A 13,908-nucleotide genomic window follows, 5' to 3' on the forward strand; every position below is an offset into this window, starting at 1 on the left:
GGACTAGAATAGGATCAGATAATTGTCTGTCCTGTCACAAGAGAAGCAGGGCTGAGTCCATCAGTCTGGAGCCAGCAGATGTGTTTACCAGATGTGTTTACCATATCGAACCAAGATGATGCCTGTGCAGTGGAAATAGTATAAGACAGAAAGCCACGCCAGTAACAATGACAGTAGCAACTGAAACAATTGAGACCTGAGTGTGTGCTAGACTTTGGAGTTTTGTAGGTTCCAGCTCCTCTAACCCTCCAGGCCTGTGAGGCAGGGTCTGTTACCATCACACTTTATATCTGGGAAACCATAGCTTGGAGAATTTAGTAACTTGCACACTGACGCTCCGCTTCAGGCAGTACATCCAGTATCATTCCAGGCTCCTAGGATCAGGACAAAGTTCGAGACAGGCCACAGATACCAGCTGCGCACCTTCCTCTGGGCCTCTCTCGCGTCATATTTTTTGAATGAGAATATACTGACCAGATAACCTGAAGGTCCCATTTAGCTCAGTCATCTGAGACTCTAATATTTCTCAGATGGAGAGTGGGTGGGGTGGAGGGAGAATAGGAAAGGGCCTGGGAGCGATAAGGAAATGAGAGAATGAGAGAGCAGGCTCAGGTAAGGCAAGGTAAAATGCCAGCTCCCCACTTTGGTTGTAACCGTTCACCTCATTTTTTAGCCTTATGTTCATATTTTCAGGGGCAGCTTCTAATCTGAGCACTGACCACCCCTATCCCAATATACACAGGGCCAGAACAGTAACCTCAATATCAACACTGCCAGTGCCTTGGCTTTGCCCTGGGCAGCTAATGAGCCTGAGCAGAGCCTGGGCACTATACCAAGTCCCCTGCAAGACTTGCCTCCCAGCCCAAAACCCCATCAGCAGCAGGGTGGTCTCCCCTGGCCTGTGCAGGTAAGAAGTGGTTAGTAAATGTCACTTTGACACTTGGGAACAGGGCATAACTATCGGAGCTACTCCTCCGGCTGCCTTCCAGATACCCAGGCCTCCCCCAGCTTCTGTTTGCTGTGCTCTGCTCTGGGACAATTATAAAGGTGAGCAGAGAAAGAGCAGCCAGCACAGCCACCCAAGAACCCATGCTCACCAGACTCCAGAGCTCATTGGTGACGATCCCTCAGCAGCTGGTAGGGCTTTTTTGACCTCAGATGCCTGTGACCTCTCTTTATTTCTCCAAGGGTATTTTCATGTCCCTTTTCTTTAACTTGGATAACTCCTTGTGCTCATGGTCACACTGCTTTTCTCCAGCCAGGATCCTCTCCAGTAACCAAGAGCCTGCACCCACATACATGGCATTCAACAGGAACTGCACTCCCCTCTCCAGCCTGCTTCCCCCCTTTTTCCTCTTCATGCTCACTCATCACGAGGCAGTGACTTCGCCCCCTTGGAAAGGATGCCCCTCAGCTGCTAGGGCCCTGCAGTTAGAGCAGGCAGAGGTGGGCTTCTTTCCAGGGTCACTGTTGCTGCTTTGCTTGCTGGAAGAGTCAGAGTTTCCATGGCTAATCTACCTTCCTCCTTGGCAGCCATGTGCGCCACTGAGCCCATCCAGAGTCCCTCCTCCCAGAGTGCACATACTCTAGTTCTGGATGATTAGAAGCAAGAGAGGCTGGCCCTGTACCAGCTGGGAAAGGTTTCCTTGCTACTAAAATGAGCTTCACTGGAGCGTGCTCTTCTGCTTCATGTCAGCTGGGAAATATCGAACCACCTGTAAATGCCAAGGGGAACTAAACCAATACTGAAGATGACAGAGTGCAAGATGGAAAGAACCTCTTCTTTCCCTAAAGGTGCTTTTGAGACATTGGCTAACCACTCCTGGAATTGCCCATTCTTGGGGATTTTTACTACATGAGATAACAAAACCCCCATCCTTTGTGGTTTTTATGCCTCTAAGCTGGATGCAGCCAACTCAGACTGTAGCTTATCCACCCACCTTATCAGGTGTGGCAAGGAACAAAGGTCTGACATAACCCCAAACTCTTCCTTTACCCATAGACCAGATTGGCCCTGCTGCCTGCTTTTGTAAATAGAGCTTTACTGGAACACAGCCACACCACTCTTTTACAGATTATCTATGGCTGCTTTGGCTTGGGTAGTAGCAAAAGACATAGTATAGTCTACAGAGAAGAAAATGTTTACTATCTGGCCAAGTCCTAATTTAGATCCATTAGGCTGTAGAGAAGCAAAAGTTCTTAGAAAATTACCCCCAATTATATAGGTACATTAAAACATGAAATCCCTGGAAAGGAGGCACTATTGCAGCCGAAGTCTCAGAATACCTGGTATCAGATCACACCCTGAAACAGAGTCTGTCCTGAGAGGGAACGTGAGGGAGTATGAGCTGTTGGTCAAACTCACTGTTTGAGATAGTTAATTCTGTGCCCACATGACTAAGCTATGCTGCCCAGTTGTTTGATCAAAACACCAGTCTAGATGTTGCTATGAAGGTTTTTTAAGGTATAACGAATATTAAAATCAGTAGACTTTGAGTAAAACAGATTATCCTCCATGAGGTGGTAGGCCTCATCCAATCAGCTGCAGGCCACAGGAGAAAAGACTAAGGTTTCCCAAGGAAGTAATTCTGCCTTAAGACTGAGATACAGGGACCTCCCTGGTGGCGCAAGGGATTAAGCACCACACTATGAAGCAATCTGCAGCAACTGCAGCATGAGTTCAATCCCCAGCCAGCCAGGAAACAACCCACATGGCGCAGCAGACCTCTCCTGTCATGCCTGCTGCTCCCCTCAACAGTGTATTTCAGTCAGTCTGCCAGTTCTGTTCCCACTCTGTCTCTGGTGAATCCTCTCACCCACCGCATCTCTGGCCTGTACCCCAGCTCTTGTATGCATAAATAAATAAATCTTTAAAAAAAAAAATACTGAGATACAGATACTACCTGAGCATCCAGCTGTCAGTTCTGCAGATTTCAGACTCCAAACTGCAGCATCAACTCTTCCATCAACTCAACATCTCCAGCCTCCTGCCTACGCAAGATTGCGGACTGGTCAGCAGCTCCCACAACCACAATGATCACACACACACATGAGATAAATCAGTAGACACATGTCCATTGGTTCTATTTCTCTGGAAAACCCTAATACACTGATCATTCTAATTCTCTTGCAGCTTTAAGGTCATGTTTTATGTGTTATACCAAGAGAGTTTTCAAAGACAAAACTCAGAAATGTCAAAAGCTAAAAATGATTCTCAAAGGGATGCAAAATTTAAACTCACAATTTCTTAGTTCACAGTTGCAAAGGTTGGGAAGGAAACTTGGGGATGGGAAGCTCCTATCACACCAGGGACTAAACAGAGATGGCTTTGATAACAGGTTCAGAGGTGAGGTCAACTCAGCTGAAACATCTTTTTAAACACAGGGTGAACAGGTCAAGTCTGGCCAGCTCACCCCTTGTCCAGTGAGGATGTTTTACATTCCTTGGGAACTACATGCTTGGGAGGAGAGCGCTGCTCTTCCCTCCAGGACTCAGCAGCAGCCACATCCTCTGGTGGGCCAGTCTTCCCAGAGTGCCCTGGGGATGATCTGCTTTGAAATACACAGCACAGGAATTGGACAAATAACCCTTGTTTGTGCAAATGCTCTGCACTTTCTCAGGGTTCCTTTCTTTTCCATCTGGAAGGTCTCCACTTCCTTTGGCTGTTTAACATCCTGGCTTGCGGGAAGGTCCTAATCATTTTTAGTTTTCAGACTTGAATTTCAATCAGTATCTTGCCATTCATAGGAATTCTGGCTCTGAAGCAACAGCAAACCCTTATGGAGGGAAATCCTTATTTAAGATACTCTCTTTTGAGAAGTATGTCCTTCTATAAACACTACTCTCCTTGTTCTGCAAGCTCCCTGTGTTTCATAAATATTTCTATTTATTAAACATTCAACAACATCAAGTCATTTTCTAATATTATTACATCATAGTCATGTTGAAAATGCAGTGTGTAAGGGTCTCTTGCATTGTCAAATGTGTCTTTCTCCTATTTGTAAGACATAGCAACTCAATGGCCATTACAATGTCTAATGATCTACTTTCTAGCAGCCTCACGTTGCCAGCATCTTCTGGAAGCACAGTTCAAGTAGAAGGTGAGGGAAGTGTAATGTACGGGTGGGCAGGGAGGTGACACAGGTGTGGGGAAGGCTTGGGAGAGCCAGGAAATCCTAAAGAAGTGGAGAGATTCCTCTATTGTGGACTTCTGTTTGTAGTGTTAGATGAACTTATATACTTATATAATTTCCAGTGTCAAAAAGATTAGAGAGGTGGGCCTCCCTGGTGGCACAGCGGGTTGAGTGCAGCGCTGTGAGGCTGTCCGCAGCCTCTGCAGCACGGGTTCAATTCCTGGCGGGCCAGAAAGATACCCACATGGCGCAGCAGACCTCTCCTGTCATGCCTGCTACTCCCCTCAGCAGTGTTTTCAGTCCATCTGCCTGTTCTGCTCCCTGCTCTGTCTCTGGTGAGTTCTCTCACCCTCCCACTCCTCTGGCCTGTACCCCAGTTCTTGTATAAATAAATAAATCTTTTTCAAAAAGATTAGAGAGGAGAAGGTGAAGAGAAAGATTTGATTCATCAACAAGCTTGATGTTGCAGTTTTGAGTCTGAAATCTGTAAGCCTGACAGCTAGATATGCAGGCAGGGTTTCTATATTTCAGTTTAAGCTCTCTGTCTATAATATTCATGCCACACCTGTCCTCACTTATATTTTTGAAACAGAAAATTGCATCCGTTTTTAATTTAAATTTTATTGTGGTATAATTAATATAAATTAGTTTCAGGTATACAGCATAATGAGTCACTAATGTATATATTGCACAATGATTACCATAAAAACCTCGTTAACATCCATTACCATACACAGTTACAAAATTTTTTTTCTTGTGATGAGAACTTTTAAGATCTACTCTCTTAGCAACTTTCAAATATGCAATACACCATTATTAACTATTGTCATCTTATGTATATTACATCTCCAGGACTTGTTTTATAACTGGTAATTTAGATTTTTAGACCACTTTCACACATTTCACCCTTCTCCTACCCTCTCCCCCTAACCCATTCCTCTGCCTCTGGCAAACTGAGGGTTATTTTGGTTTGGGAGATATTTTGTATGGGTTTTTTTTTTTTATTTTTTTAAATTCCACATATAAGTCTCAAGACCAAATAGAACAGAGTTCTGGTTGAACAGATGCTTTTCCCCAAAAGGAAGTTTCTGCAACAATCTTTAGCTGTATCACCTTTCAAAGTCAGCTCTTTCCCTCCTAGGAAACCCTGGGCCTAAGCACTTGTTAGTCCTTCAGTGTAGGGTATAAAATCTTCCAGTGCATCTCCATAATAGAAAAAAATGTGTGTGCTCATGTGTTTGTGTGTTTAATGAGAAGGGACTTATATGACATACATCATTGAAATTTATATCCATTTGGAGAACAAATTCTCACTTCCAGCCTATCTATGGCATGAGTTGAATATCCCACATATTAACCTGCAGCTATTATTTATATGGTAACAAATGGAGTTAATGAACACCATGTCAACAGAGCAAAGAAGGGTAAACACTGTGTAGGTTATTTGAGAAATCATCTGAAAACCAATGCCAATCCTTCTGTATGTTGCAATCATGCGATGGGGTGACCTCACTATCCAAAGATTCTCCCAAAGCAAATGACACAAGAAGAATTCAGTAAATGACTTCTTCCTGCCGGTGGGTTCAGTAAAATAGAACTTATTAAATGAAAAGTGGTCAGTTTAAACTGCATGTTACAGATCTCAATTAAGTGCAATCATCCAATTGTTTTCTTTTTTTTTAAACCACTTTTTTTTTAAAGATTTATTTATTTATTTATACAAGCACTGGGTACAGTTAGAAGCGCAGGAGGGTGAGAGAATTCACCAGAGCCAGAGCGGGAAGCAGAGCAGGCAGAAGGACCAAAGTACACTGCTGAGGGGAGCAGCGGGCGGCAGGAGAGGTCTGCGCACCATGTGGGACCCTCCTCCGGTGACGGGGGAGCAGCCGGGGATCGAACCGGTGCTTCAGAGGCTGCGGGGCAGCTTCGCAACCCAGCGCTCAACCGCTGCGCCACGGGGGAGGCCCTCATCCAATTGTTTTCTTAAAGAATGTATATTTGAAATCATGTGAACATTTTGAAAATTTACTTTAAAAAGTCATTTGCTCTGAATCATATATTGGGAGACAGTGAAGGAGGAAAATCGTATGAAGTCATTCATAAAAGGCCATAGGCAATTACCCAGTCGTTTTACTTCAACTCCCATGTACTGCTTTAAGGGAATGGCCTTGAAAATGTTCCTTATTATTAATGTTATTTATGTTAAAACATAGAGGTCTATTTTTCAAGGCTCAAAGAAAACTAAATCGCATCTCAACAATATGTGGTGCTGTTATAGGACAGGGAGAGGGGCAGACCAAAACCCTGCAAACCTGCCTATTCTAAATGCGTTCTGCCATCCGCCGCATCAACACAAAACATAGGAGACTTTAATGAAAAGGAACTTTAATAAAACTAGGAAACAATACAGGTAAGGCAAAGAATCTAGTTTCTAAATCAAGCACCCAAAGTTACCCGTCCCCTCGTGGGTAAAAGTCCATCCAAATGGGATTGGCCCAGAACAAGGCCCCAAGGCCTGCCACAAGTCTAAAGCATCTTCCAGTGGGGACCCACAGAAAAGGGTCACAAACAACCGGACAAGCCCGGAAGGAAAAGAGCAAAATCAACATCAAGATAAAAGCTGCCATTGTCACCTCCCCACAGGTCTCACCCACATCTGTGTCACCCAGTCCACGACCAAAAGACAAGCACAGTTTCTTCACGTGTCTCTAGGCTCCATGCGCCTCCTCCAGGCCTCCTGGCTCCATACGGCTTCCTTCCTCAGTCTCTCCTGCAGCTTCTCCTCTTCCTGCTCAGCTCCACCCTCCCTTGGGTGGGGCAGGGAACCTCCCCCTTTCCTGGGGACCACCCTGTTACAGTGCTACCCAGTCATTTTCATGACTTGCTTCTCCCAGCACCAGAAAGAAGAAAGTAATTTCTCAGTCATCCTGGAGCAGCGTCCTGATGCGGCGAAGCCTCAAGCGACAGCCAAGCAGAGGCAGATGCCCAGCAACCTTGCCTGACCAAGACACAACTGTCTTCTCAGACTCTCAGGTCTTTGAAGTTCCCCACTTGCAAATCAAATATAAATTCATGCTTTATGGCTCCTTCGTGACTAAAAATGTTAGATGGTGTTTCCAAAATATATAACATGCCAGAAAGGAATAGGTTTGGGCCAGGGAAGACCTCAAAATGAAGGTGGTTTGTGAGTAAAGACTGAAAGAACATAATAAGCAATTCCTGTAGATATTTAGGGGAATTTCCTTCCAGGCTAAGGGAACAGCAGGTGCAAAGGGCCTGGGGTTGGGACGAACCTGGTATGTGGAGCGAAGGCTGTGGCTTGGGGGGTGAGATAAAACAGAACTTGCAGGAGGTCCAGCAGGTGGTGACTGGAAGAGTTTATCTTGCTTTGTCATCGAATCTGATTTCTTAAAAGGGTGGAGCTCGAACCAAGCAAGCAACCATCAGGACTGCACACAGATGCCCCTCGAGCAAAAATAAGGGCTTCACTGATCACCTTCTCCCCGACGACGCGCACACAAGCCACTGCGGTGTCAGCTCAACAGCCTTTGTTGGCAACCCAAGAGCCCCCACTACACCAGAGTCCAGGCCTTCGCCCGCACTTTGGACTCTCCCTGCTGAGCCGGTGCTGCTTCCTCCAAGCACCTCCTAGCCCTCAGGGTGGTCCCGGGACTCCCGTTAGGCGCCAATCTCCCCCGCCGCCTTCAGCTCCTATCCGAGCCCACCCTTGCGGGTAAGCCCGCCGCGGGGCGAGCGAACGAGGTGGCGCCATTGGCCGGCAGGGCGCGAGGGGCGCGCCCGGGGCGGGGCTCGAGGGGCAGACGGGGCGGCGCTATTGGCCAGCGACGAGCGAGGGGCGGGGAGGGGCGGGCGCGAAGTGCGGCGTCCTGGAGGCCCCTGGCTGCAGACGACGCGTTGCTACTGGTCGAGGACGGGGGCACAGCCCTGGCAGCGGCTTCCGGACGGCGCGATGAGTGGACGGTGAGTGATGCACGGGCAAGAGAGTTCGGGGACGGCCTCGGAGCTCCGACCCACCTTTCTTTCGCGCTCCGGGCCCGCCCCTTGCCCTGGGAGCTGGAGACTGGGCACAGGTGCCCCACGCTGCGGCGCGCACGGCCCCCTCCCCCTGCCAGTCTGGCGCATCCCGGGCCTCAGGTCCAATGCCGGGTTGGGCACTGCGCCAAGCGCCTCCTCCAAGGGGAGGACACTTTCAGGGCCCACACCTGAGCACGACAGGTAAGCGCGGCTTCAGACTACACTTAGCCCACCTTCTCTCCCGTCTAAGCCAATAACCTAGAAGCATTGGTCTTAGTGTGGTGGGGAGAGATCCAAAGCGCTTTACCACAATTCTCAGATTTCATACACGGAAAACCAGTGCCAAGAAAATAGGAGAAGGAGGGACTTGCCTCACAGTTGCCATTTATAAAGGATTTCTCTTTTTCCAAGACCTGTGCTGAGGACCAGCACAGAATGCCACCTAAAACTCCCAGCTCTGATACTTTCGCTTTTCCCCATTTTCAGATGAGAAAACTGAGGCTAAAAAATAGTGGTATTGACCAGTTTTACCCAGATGAGTCAGTGATGGAGTCAGGCTCTGAACCCCTGTTTTGTTGTGCCAGGTCTTATTTCATCCACCAACCTCAGAACTTACCCTGCAAGACACCTCGCTCTTCCAAGACTGCTGATTCGCAGCCCTAGGCTTCCCACAGCCCTACATGTCCCACCTCCCAATATGCCCCTGTGTTTTCATTAATCTGACACTGCCCTGGCCAGGGGGAGAGAGGAGGGGTCCTCTCACGCCAGGATCAGTGCCAGTGCTTCCCTAAAGCTCTGTAAGGAGAGCTTTAGTCATCCCACATCACAGAGGATTAAATAAGGTCACAGCCAATAAGACTGGGGTTCTGGAATTTGAACCCAATCAGGTTAGATTCCAAAGCCATGCGCTTGCACTGGCAGAGACACCCTCACTGGCTTCTTTATAGTTTGTGCCCATAGCACGATCAAGACTTATTGCCAGAACCCATGATTTTAAAACAACTATAACCGAATGATAGAACAAACAGGTAGGCACAGAGCTGCCTGCGTCTAACTCCCCTGTGTAATAGTGGAGCTGCTGCCACCAGGGAGTTGCTAGGGAGGGGAAGTGGGAGGAGAGGTCTGGGAGGAGAGAAGGGGAAGAAGAGAACGGAACGGGAAGGGAAAAAGAGAAGATGGAATATATTAAACTTCTGTTAAAAAAAAAATTGCTGGCTGGAAATTGCAATGGGGTATGTTTCAGGACTTTGTCAGCGTTGGTTAAGTCTGTTTTTGTGAGTTCTTGTTGCAATTCTCTCTCAGGAGTGCTCTTTCGTGTAGTGCTGGTGGGTCAAGACTTGACAGTGAAAGTGAACGTGGGCACAGGTTAAAGTATCAGTGCAAAAAGTGGAGGGGAAGTGGAGCTAGATTCCCCCCATGAGACACTAGTGGGTGGCCTGGAGGGCAAAGCCACTGAAGGACCAGATTGCCCTGGGTCGGGGTCAGCTAGGCAGTGGCACACAGCAAAGAACATACAGGACTTATGCTGGCATGTGTCAAAGTTCAGAGCCTGTGAACACAAAGCCACAAAGGGGACACGCTGGCTGCTGGACCTACCAGAAGGTGCTCTGGATGGGACCTCTGAGGACCAGGAGCCTGGTTTTGAGAGCCAGCTCAGCCTGTGCCCTCGATCCCAGCAGTTACTGATGGGAGGACTGTTATTCTGTTTTCAGAGCCCCACTATCTCTCCTGAGCCCCTAACCTATAATGGAAGCTTCTTTTTATTTGGGGTAAACCCTGAATGGGACCCATCTTACATGTGTCCTCATTCACCTTTACAGCAGTGAGTGATTCAATTAAATAGCAACCTGAGGTTCAGAGAGAGAAAGGAACTTGCCTAAGATCACACAACTTAAGAATCACAGAGCAGAGCTTTAAGCCCAGGTCCTTGTGAAGGCTGGGTGGTTAGCCAATCACAAAGTACTTAAGAAAATATTTGGAAATTGTTTTAAAGTAAATTAAAATAAAATAGGAAGTAGCTGTACTTCCATGGCTTCTGTGGTTTTATTCATTCTTTGTGAAAGGGGAACTTTTCAGTTTGCTCAATCTCCCTTCCTGGCTGGCTGACCTTGTCCCCAGAATGCACTGTTGAAAGAAAGATTTGGAAGTCTCTCCCTGTGTGAACTTGAGAGGTCAGGGCAAAAGTGTCATACAGCTAGGAAGAGCCCTAAAGATACTCTAAACTAGCTGCCATAGAACCCTGGCTAAATGGTGTCGAGAGTTGGCACAACATGCAGAAGCCATGTGCCAAGTTGATGCCCCCACAAAACTCACACTCAGAATTCTCTCTGCAGTGTCCTTTGCTTCCTCTGCCTTGCTGTGACAGTTTTAGCAGAAGTCTTAACCTAGGATCTGGGGGTCCAGGAGCACATGAACAGAGGCTTCTTGGTCTCTCTGCAATGGTTTGCAAATTCAGTGTGCATGTGTGTGTGTGCATGTGCATATCTACTCACATCCTCATGTGCATTTTTCTGGGGAGAAAAGTGTTAAGCTTTCAAGAAATTCCAAAGGGCTTCATAACCTAGAAGATTCTAAGTTGCACCATACCTTACAGGAAACTGCCCCCCAACAGCTGCACTGGCATGCAGGCCTGTGCCTGGCCAGGTGGTCAGTGCAGGTGGGGCAGCTGCAGATCACCCAGGACAGTCCCACAGCAGCTGGCCTCCACCACTCAAGGCCCACCTGCAAGGCTATACCCGGGCCCAGGTGATCAGGAAATTGGCTGGTGGTCATTCTGAGCAACAATTTGGCCCAAAAACCAGAGGAGAGCCCCTCTTCCATAGGCAGGAGGTGCGTCAGTTTGAAGAGTAGAGATCTCTCAGGGCCAGGGGTGTGTGTGTAAGGAGGACCAGGAAGGTTGGAAACAATTTTCTTGCTCCACATTGCAATGCTTTAAAATTTAAGTCAAAAGCCAGAAGTCTGGCCTCAGGGATCTGGGTGAGGCACTGGCCCTGGGCTGGGCTGGGCTGGGCTGGCAGGAAGTTGTGAGGAAGGCCAGTCACATGGGTGTAGGGGGCCAGGCTCTTCAGAGGAAGGACACTGGTGTCAGGGAGGCCCATGAGGTGGAATGGGTTCAGGGAGACATGTTGGTCGGAACTCAGCATGTCATCAGTGGGGAGGGGACACAGGGGAGGGCAGTGAGGAAGTTTTGGTGGCTGTGAGCTTTGGTGGCTCTGTGGCCATCTCTTCTGCTCTCCCTCAGCTCTCTGTCTGGAATGTGCATGTCCTCCCAGAGCTCCTCACCCTGCTGGGGCAGGGAAGGCTGTGGCCAGGTCAGGGTAGGGCAAGGGGCAGGAGAGCTGTGGAGGCAGGAGGAGGGATAAGGATAGTGGTGTGGGAGGGGGCAGGAGCTGTAGTTGCTGAGTCGCTTCTGCCATCCACATCCCAACTGCTGGCTTTCTCTGCAAAAATGTGTTGCTAAGAGGCAGCCTGTGTCCAGGCAGAACCTTTCTCGGAGACAACTGGTAGCAATATGCACTGTAGCTTCTTCCCTGGCCAACCTCCTGCCACTTGCTGGCTAACAGGTGCAGAGGAAGCCCCCTATATAAAGTTTCCTTGTCTTAGCACCTTCCTGCTGGCCTAGGCTGGCATGTGGAAGTGGTAACATGGGCTGTACAGCAAAAGCTTAGATTTCCCCGGGAATGCAAGGCAATGTTGCCAGGGCCTGCCCTGTCCCTCCAACCCCCCACCTCCTTCTAGTGGGATTAGACTTGGCTGAGAGGCCCCCAGCTGTGCCCCACTTTCTCTGTCCTCCTTTCTTTTGCTTCTCATTCACTTTCTCTGTATGTTTTATTTCAATCATGCCTGAGTAAGAAAATAAGCCTAATTTTATGAAATGTTAGAACAGAAATTACCAAACTCTGATTTCACAGCTGTCCTCAAAACATTTTAATTCAGATGTTGGTACATTTTCCATTTTGCAAGCAAGGACAGCTGTCGACTTTTGTGAGTATTTTTTATTTTATGGAGAGAGGGCATGGTAGTACCAAAAATTCGGTTGTACAGTCTTGAAATAAAAGGCTTTAAATGTATTCAATTTAGCTTCATGAAAACTGTACTTCATTCACCTTATTTTTATCCTTTTGCCATTGGCCAATCAGAGTTGGGCTGTAGTGCTGATTTGCAGAACCACAGAGAGGGCTTCATCGGTGACAATCAACTCCATGACCACAAAAAAGGAAAGCTGGGTCAAGTCTAGCAGTTGGAAAGGCTTCAGTGTCCTTTGTCCCAAATCAAAGGCCAGGACAATGCACGGGCAGGCTGTGGCAGCTGCCTCCTCAGCAGCCCCTCCACATGGCTGGCAGAGCAGCCGCTGAGGTGGAAAGGGAAAACAATCCACTGTCTGTTCACTGGGGACAGGTAACCAAGGCTGGCACAGCACCCTGGGGCCCCTCCTCTGGGGACAAGGCGCCCTGGCTTCAGCATAACCCTCTCGTTGGGGACAGAGTTTCCTCCAGCCTGGGAAGCAAACATGGAAGCCTGGGCTGTGTGCCCTGGGGTGGGGGGGAGGGGCGCAGGCCAGGACAAAGGAGGCTGGACTCCCAGGAGCAGCAGGGCTTGGCCTGCCGGGTGCATCTGTCACTGGTTTTCAGCTGTGCCTTGGTGGCAGGGCAGCCCAGCCTATCTTCCCCACTCCTGCATCAACCGACTTTGCTTTAATCCCGGGGCTTCTGCCTAGGGTTTTCTTTAAAGATAAGATAATACTTTTCATAGAATATTGAAAAACACTGCTAACGAGTTTCTCCAAAGTCTGCTCGAGGCAGAAGGAGAGTGAGCATTTAAGGGGCAGTTTCAGGACCATGCTCCAAATGGAGAGAAATCTGTTTGTTTTCTTACTGAGCTCTCGCTCGCTCTCTCTCTCTCTCTCTCTCTCTCTCTCTCTCTCTCTCTCTCTCTCTCTAGTAGTTCTCTAGGATGCCTCTGAGATACATGTGCAGTTCACTGATACTGGGAATATTAAAATGGATAAAAATGCCCTCAACCTGAAGTCTAATAAAGGAGACACAAATACCCAGGGTTCAAGTTTTGCGCTAAAATTTTGTGCGTGACCCAAGAGCTCAGGACTGAACCTTGGGGAGGAGATGTTACCTACTTGGGCTCAGGAATGGGGCTTATGAGAACTGCAGACTTGCTTAGGACCACCCAGGCGATGAATGACAGAGGACACGGAAATATGTGGTACTCTCCAAGGAGAGATTGTTCTTCTAGATGCCTAGACCCCCACCCCATGAGATTTAAGACTCAGTCCTGCAAATTGGAAGAGCCCCTTTTGCTGAAGTAGGCCTTTCAATGCTTCTACCAGCCTTACTCATTTACCTTCTGCCCTCATCCAGGATGATGAACCCCAATTTCTGTGTCTGTCAAGCTAAGCTGTTTACTCTATGAGCCATCTGCAGTCCAGTCCTCCTTCACATTCCTCTTGACTCCTTTCTCAGAGCAGCCTCCCCAACCAATGGCATGAGTTGGAGACACTGAGCTTGTAGTTATCCCTTAAATAAACCAACTTCTGAGGATAAAGCTCTGAAGGCCAGTGTGAGAAGGCTCTCACGTGTTACTCAGCACAGTGTTTTGCAACAGCATTATCTGGAACCTCAGGCAAGGCACTGGGTGCCCCCCCTCCCCACAACCACTTACCTCCCTATGAACAAAAGCAGTCCCCAATGATCTGATTTGCATAATTATTCCATTTGACCAAAGCATT

The sequence above is a fragment of the Talpa europaea genome, assembly GCF_964194135.1.
Source record: "Talpa europaea genome assembly, chromosome: 10".
Classification (NCBI taxonomy): domain Eukaryota; kingdom Metazoa; phylum Chordata; class Mammalia; order Eulipotyphla; family Talpidae; genus Talpa; species Talpa europaea.